The following is a 7,958-nucleotide window of genomic DNA, read 5'->3' as shown; positions in this document are numbered from 1 at the left end:
AAAAAAATTAACCAATTTTTTTTCCCTTCTTCCTAAAACAAACAAGCATAACTTTAATCACAGAACTATGTTTCTGCTGACTGCAAATCAAATGTACAAGGTGCGGCAAAAAAACCCTTGCAAGCAATTTTCCTTGTAACTTTATTAAAAATAAATTAACAAAACACAAAAAATAATATGAGAAGACCTTTAGCCATCAGTAAATTGTTTCTAACTGGCCGCCTATTGCAGTAATACAGAGGTGCAACTGCTTAAGGACGTTTTCATTCAAGGGCTGCCAGTCCTTTAATCAAGCCCTATAAAGCAATTGGTTTAGAGAGTCCAAACTTATGTGTAGTTTTGGGTAGACTTTTTGACTCTAAAACCAGGGTTGCTTTTTTGTCCACTTTTTTGTAAAAAGTTCGTGACGCCGGAAGAAACTGTATGAAATGAAAAATAAACTGATTATACATACATAAATTTATTTTATGGTGTAATAATATTAGTATATTTTTCTAATACATTTTCTATAATGAATTAATCATTTAATTAAAATAGAATCATTAGCTTTAAATTTTCATAAATCTAAAAAAAATTTTAATTACACATTGGTGCAGCTAATTTTAGATCATAATTTACTTAAAAGTAAGAAAATTTAACAATGTGAATAAGCTATTGGGCATGATTAGACTATTATAACTGTTATATTTTTCTAGTTTTTATTGATGTCACCCCATAGTAAAATATTTATGTACTCAGCATATTTTATGGATTTGTTAATTCATACAAATTAAGAAAAAATATTATTTTAGTAGGTTTGTGTACCGGAAGAGGCTATAATAGTCAAAAGGGCAGGTAGCTTTAAAAGGGCCATTAATCTTCATTGGGGACTAATAAACTGACTAGGAACAGATTAGTCAGAGTGTTGATCATCACATTTGTATTGCAAGAACAGATTTCACTTCATGCCAACATTTCTTTTATTAGTATCAAGTAATTTTGCTTTTTTTAAAAATATAATTTTTAATGTTTTGAAACCCCAAGCTTTAAAAACTTTTTATTTCTACTTTATAATTTCATAAATGCACTTATTATGGGCAATAAACCTCCATATCAGATATCCTAAAATTTACAGCTGATGTTCTTTGTATTATAAATGCTATTGCATGCAATATAATTTATTTTAACACTCATTTGATTTATTAACACACTAACATCAACTTTAACTGATCTTACATTTTTTATTTTCATTTTAAAATATTTTACAATTAATTGTTTATATACATATTTATGTATGCTATTTTTATATTAAAATATTACTTGAATAGGAAAAATCTATATAAATATTATTTTCAAACTTCAAATTTTTAACTCAAAGCTTTCAGTTTACTGATGAAGTAAATGAAATGGACAAAATAAGATAACCCTGTCTAAAACAGGCCATACAGTGTAACAAATGTAATTGAGGTCTAGCGAGTAGAGCATTCACTCTAAAGATGATATCATGTCAAGAACAATGCGCCTTGCACCACTCTTGTCTTTTTGGCCCTATGAACTGGTGTGGAGACAAATTCATATGTCCAGTCTACATTGCTGTGCTGAAGTGCTCTTAGGTCCACAAAAGTGCAACAGCTTCTAAAATGTCCTTCTGGTTCTTTTTGATTCTTTTTATGGCCCTCATCGCAAAAAACTAGAGATTTTTGTCGTTTGTGCTGAATGACATAATTCAATCATAATTCAATCATAATTCAGAAATAAAACAGAAAAAATTTTAATTAACCAATTCTGCAATTTGAAAAAAATAACTCATCTACAAATGCAAAACAATTAGCGCTAGTCTAGCCAGATAGAGAAGTATCATCTTTTGATAATATTTCGTAATGTCATATAATTAAATTATCTATCATTAATTGTTATTCTTGTCAGTCTTATGGCCACACTGAAAGTGCAGTTCCATCAAGAATTGATAAATATTGAATTCAACTTCATGGAAATGGCTGCTTAGAACTACGAACTACATATTTCTGACGTTTAGTAATGCTTCTTGAATTCTCATTTCTTTCTACGTCGGCCAGAATATCCACTAGACTTTAAAAATTAATTTAAAAAGAATAAAGAAAAAAACTGCATACAAAACAAAAATTACTAGGCTTATTAGCATTTTATACTCCACAGCATGCATTTGTTTTACCTTTTTCATCCACCATTAGACGGTGGCTGCAATGCCCCCTAGTTTGTTGGAGTTTTGAATAACTGGTGGTTTGGCTCAACCGCCAATTATAGGCAATAATCGTTTGCTTCTGTCATCATCAGCAAGGCCAAGACCGCAGTACATAAACCCTTGGTCTTTGGCGTCCACAAATTTGGTGACAATTGGGAAAATTGCTAAAACTCCCAGTTTTCAAAATCTTCCCACAATTTCTACAATGTCCGAGGGAATTATCATAACTTGGATCGTAAAATATGCAGAACTGAGGAAAACATTTCCCCATTGCTTATAATTCTATTATTAAACATACAAAATTTCAAGCATGTAGATTTAGTTTTTGAGAAATGACGGCGTCGAAAATAACTTGAAATGGTTTGTGTACGATACACACTGGCAGATACGTCACTCGTTTATTGCCTGATTTCCAAAATTGGCTGACACACTTCTGTGTGTGTAAACACCTGTAACTGTAAGAAAATAAAATGAGAAATAAGAAACAAGTGAAGCTAAAAGTTGTAACCATGATAACCCGAATTAAAGCATCAATAACTTGAATGCAAAACAGATTTTTATAACTTCATTTAAAATAGCTTGTAACTTTTTCTAACAGATAGAAGCTTGGTTCTGCGATCGTAGGTCTGGTTTGTTCTGGGGTAAAAAGAGCCACTATTTCCAATAGTGCCAAAAAGAAAACTGGGGCAATTCGTTCAATTTTTATCGATATTTTTAATGAAGAAAGTAGTGCATGAAACCAAGCAAAGTCTTAAAAAATTAGAGGTAAAAACGCAAATAATTCCTGCCGTATTTAAGTTACAGAATGGGTACAAATTGCATAGAAGGCAGAAACATCTGCCCTTTTGAACGATATATTATGTATATAATATTAATGTGCAAGGGAATTTATATGAAAATTGGAATAAAAAAAGAACAACTTAGCAATTTTTTTTCCAATTGGTCTGCAAACCGTTTCCGGAATTTAAGAAACGGAACTAAAATTTTCAGCAAAATCAACTGGATTTGAGCGTTTAAACACACAGACGCTTTTTGGAGACTTCGTTTTATGCTATGTCGAGGTATAAACTACATAAAAGCGAACAAATTTTTAAAATAGGTAAATAAACATGACTTAAATGGGCAGCTATGTATAATGCAAAGTGAATGTGTGAACTGAATTTGAATCAGAAAAAGGTGAAGCAGGACAAAACTTGTCAGTTTTGTGAAAAATATTAGATAAATAAAATAATAAATGTGATTAAGAGAGCTTCAATTAGTAGTTGGAGGTATGATGCTTTTGCATCCTTAATGTCCTTTTTTTTATTATTTTATCATGTCACACATGTTTCTGTGTGTCGGATATATAGTTCATAGTTGCTCGAAATTGATGCAAAATTTAAACTTTTGCTGTGCAAGCTGCTCTAAATTTGCAGTTTTACTGCTCCAGGCTGTTCCCAACACACCAATTTCCTGCTTCCAGGATTGCTCCAGAAGCGACTTTTAGTCGGCGAATCCCTGTCTACACAATACTTCAGGAGTTTTTCTTTTATTTTATGACATTAGACTGCAAATCTTTTAAAATAGTGGGGCAGTTAAAAGTAGAGAAAACGTGGCGAAAAGTTCCTGAATGATTGCATATGCAGGCTCGACGAGAGGCCATGTCAGCTTAGTCAAAAATTAGGGGTCCTGGGGGGGGGGGACAGTGGCGCAAAAAAATAAAAAAAGGAAGAAAGAAAAGAAAAAAAATAAATACATTCTGAATAAGCGAAAAGTAAAGAATAAAATTCTTTCAGTTTGATTGTTCGCAAATAGGCAAATGTTCTGTACTCAATGATAATGAGGGTGAAAGTGAGCGGAATAAACAATGATCGTTCCGTGCGTGCAAATACAGTCGACTTCCGCTACGACGCGATCCCACTTATGCGAAATGGCTATAGCACAATTTTTTTCCCCAGCAAAGAATTTTAGATCTAATGCGTATTTCTCGCCTGCAACACGAAAATTTTCGGAAGGGAGTTGCAGTTAAGTATCGGGGCTTTGTTATTTTCTATTAAAATTTTTTTTTTCGTGAACATCCTTCATCCCTTTTGCATCGCTGAGAGTAGAAGTTCCCACCATAGGCGGATTGACAGGGGTGCGCCGCACCCCCAAAATTTTTGGTTGGGTTTTGAAAAAAAGATAGTGCAGCGAGTGCAGGCTTAGCTTGCCCTTTATCCGCTTTGGTTCGTTTTATAGATTTAGTAAACTCATCTGATTAATTTTAAGATCTTTTATTTACACATTTATTCTCTAATCTACTGTACAATATATACACAAGAATCAGCATAAAGCATAACACACAACATGAAACAGATCCACCACCGGTCAGAGTCAGCACGCAACACCGCTGCTCTCTACCAGACCTCATTCATCCCCCTCCCAAACCTCCCTTCTCTCCTCCGCACCCGAGCTGAAGTAATTGTGCGACCAGGAGAGAGGGGTCGAGAAATGTCACTGTTGGGGTGCCGGACACTACAAATAGTTTAGTATATTTCACTCAGAAGCGCAGTTGGGGGGAAAAAATTCATAGTTGCTATACTAGTAAATTTACTTGAATCCAGTGTATCACCACACGTCGCTAGTGCAGGAAAAACATAATTGTGCTCATATTAAGAATTAAAGTAATTTTATCTATTTGGGGGGAAAAAAACCTAATAAATAATTTCATGCAAATAAAGAAACTTCTCAAACAATTTATTGTTCAGTGCTGTGTTATTGTATAGAATAATTGCATGTTCTGTAATTGGGTATTTATTCGTATATCAATACAAATTCTTTTATTTTAAAACAACAATGGCTAATAAAGTCCAAAAAAAAAGGCTATTGCAAGAAACTTGATTAATAAAATCTTCACCAAAATCAACCGAAAACAAACAATTTTAAGGTAAATTATCAAAAATTTTTGAAGGAGGACTTCCAGACATTTTGCTGCAGTTGTGCATCCAGGGCGGAATGGCACAAGACTGGTGGCCCTCCCCACAAAATAATAGTAGATGTTAAAAAAAAAATTTCTTTATTATTGAAGAAAAGAAAAGATCTCATTTTGGGAAAACGCAGTTATTTTACGGGGAAAAAAAAAGAATGCTGGGAAAAAATCTTAATTTCTCTTTCAAAAAGAAATATTGACAAATAAATTTTTCAACAGATTCAGACTATTGGCGGCGAATTGTGTGCCTTCTTGCACAATCCTATTTCTTTCATATCTCCCTCTCCCCCCCCCCTTTTTTTTTTTCTATTTCGTTTTCATTTTTTCTATTAGTCCTCAAAATGTTTCTTTTCCAAAGCCCTTTCTCCAGTTAAAGTTATTACAAAGTACCTCAAATTTCGTTTCTTGGGCTTCACTTTCGCAAAATTTCCAAGGAAGATCTTCTAATCATCTAAATACATCGAAAATCGTTTAAAATTGCGTTTTTGGAGCTTCAGTTTTGAAAAACTGCATTGTCCCTAACGTTAACAAACATGGTCTTACACTCATGTGTTAAAGACTTGAATTTTGGAAAATATTCGAACAAGGGCCTCTGACCCCTCTTTCTCTATTATCATCAAAGAGTTAATATTTTGGTTTTGAAAACTACTATTTCGAAATATTTAAATGGGAGAATCCCCTTTTTTTAATACCATGGATTATTGCAGAAGAACTTCATTTTTAGGACTTCAATTTCGAAAATTTTCCAGGGGAGAGCTCCAGAACACCCCGTCCGGTAACAGCATCAAAATTTGTCCTCCGTAGTATTTTTGGAACTTCAATTATGAAAAGTTAAAAAGGTAGCGTGGGGGAGGGGGTTACGTATTTCTATCTGCTTTTCAAAAAATCAATTGGAGGCAGTCTATGAGTTTCATTCATAACCCAAACTATAAATATGGACTATAATCATATTTATAAGACTACAATTTCTAAAAATAGCCTTGGAGCCACACGTACCTTTCTTGCCTCTAAAATCTCACCAAGAACTGTAAAACTGTGTTTTCAAAACTACTATTTCAAATTTTTTCTAGGGCGTGAATCCCATTCCAAACCAGTAGCTAGATTTACCCATTGCTTCTAATATCGACTTTCGTTTGACTTTTTCTGCAGTTTGAAATGTTAAGAATTGCCCATCCCCTAATCTTTCTAAATATGATTTACATCGCGTTTTTTAGACTTAAAAGTGTGTCCCACCTAGAGATGTAAAATTTCCGGAAATTTTGAAATGGAGGAAAAAAGCCTGTTTTTTACCGGTTTTTTTTCGGGAAAAAATGGAAAATTTGATTTTTTTATGAATAAAATTAGGGTTTCTTAATAGCTCTGTGTTTTTTGGAATGTATAAAGAGTTAAGCATTAAGAAATGTGTGCTATCCACATACCTGCTTGACAGAAATACGCATAAAGGTAAGATTAATTAGAACAAAAAAACCAACAACTTTTTGTTTTATAATTGAGAGCTTTCATGATCAAACACCAGAAATAAGCCAAGTCGTCATTCAACCAATAATATTGGGTAATGCGTGTCTAATCGTAACAATTACATTTTCTATTTTAGATTGCTTTTGAAACTTGAAGAATTAATTGAAATTTTCAACTTTCAAACATGATTGATTTTTTTTTTTTTTTTGAAAGAAAAATAATACAATGTAACTTTACTGTCTGAAAATGAAAGCTATTGAGTTTTGATTTTTTCCAATCCAGTCTCAGACCAAATCAAAACTAAATTGGTGTTTCTTAAGCTGAACCAAAACTTAAACTACAGTTTCAGTTTATTCATACGGCCGGGCTAAGCACAGTAGTAAAAGTAGTCATACCAGCACTTTTGAACAATATTAAATTATTATAACCAAGTTAATCTCTGTTTCGTATTTTACTTAATAAATGAAATGTTTTAGGGTCATTTGATCAAGAAGTATTGTTTTGAAAAATTCTTTAAATAAAACAAAAAACGTCTGAATCAAATATATGGAAGAGCCACCTTTAAAATACAATATCTCAGCTTGAGCCCAACTGCAAATTCCCCTTTTTTGGCTTAGCACGGCAGTATACAGGTTGCGTCAAAGCAAATATCGGACAAAAATTGTATCATCGAATGGAAGAAAGGTAATATTATTTTAATGAGTGCCTAATTTATTTTTCTTTCTCACTTTATTAGAAAATAATTTACAGTATATTACCTAGTTTATGTATTGTTTTCGGTTTTCTTACAATTTTAAGCAAAATACCTGCTATTTTAAACTGTTTAACCAAGTAGAACGACAGTTCGTTTGCTTGTTGTCCCTCGACAAACAGTATTTGAAACGTCATGCCGTTTTAAGTGGCTTGGAAATGATAGTCGGGAATGTGTACAAAAACGAACAGTGAACATTTCAGTTAATCCTCAGGTCATCCAAAAGTGAGTTCAATGAAATCCTTGGGTTTCCACGAGAGCAGTCGTTTGTGGGAATTTGTGCGACTGAGGGAAAAAACAGCTCAAACAGAAGTTTTACGAGTTCCAAAAAGTTCAGGCATTCGGGGCCGGATTTGGAAGTGTGGAGGCCCCGGGGCAACGAAGGAGTGGAGGCAACTAATCAGGGTTCGAAAAGATCATCATATTTTCGAAAATATCCGATATTTTGATATATATCCGAATATTTTGATATATATGTATATATCCGATATTCTCGATCAGCACTTTAATGGTAAATACATCCTGAAGTTACTGCTATTTATTTTTTTATTATTAAAATTAATAGGGGAGAAAAAAGTAAAATTTGCTGACCTGTGAAAGTT

Source organism: Uloborus diversus, chromosome 6, assembly GCF_026930045.1.
Source record: "Uloborus diversus isolate 005 chromosome 6, Udiv.v.3.1, whole genome shotgun sequence".
Taxonomy (NCBI): Eukaryota; Metazoa; Arthropoda; class Arachnida; order Araneae; family Uloboridae; genus Uloborus; species Uloborus diversus.
Note: the sequence above shows the minus strand (reverse complement) of the source record.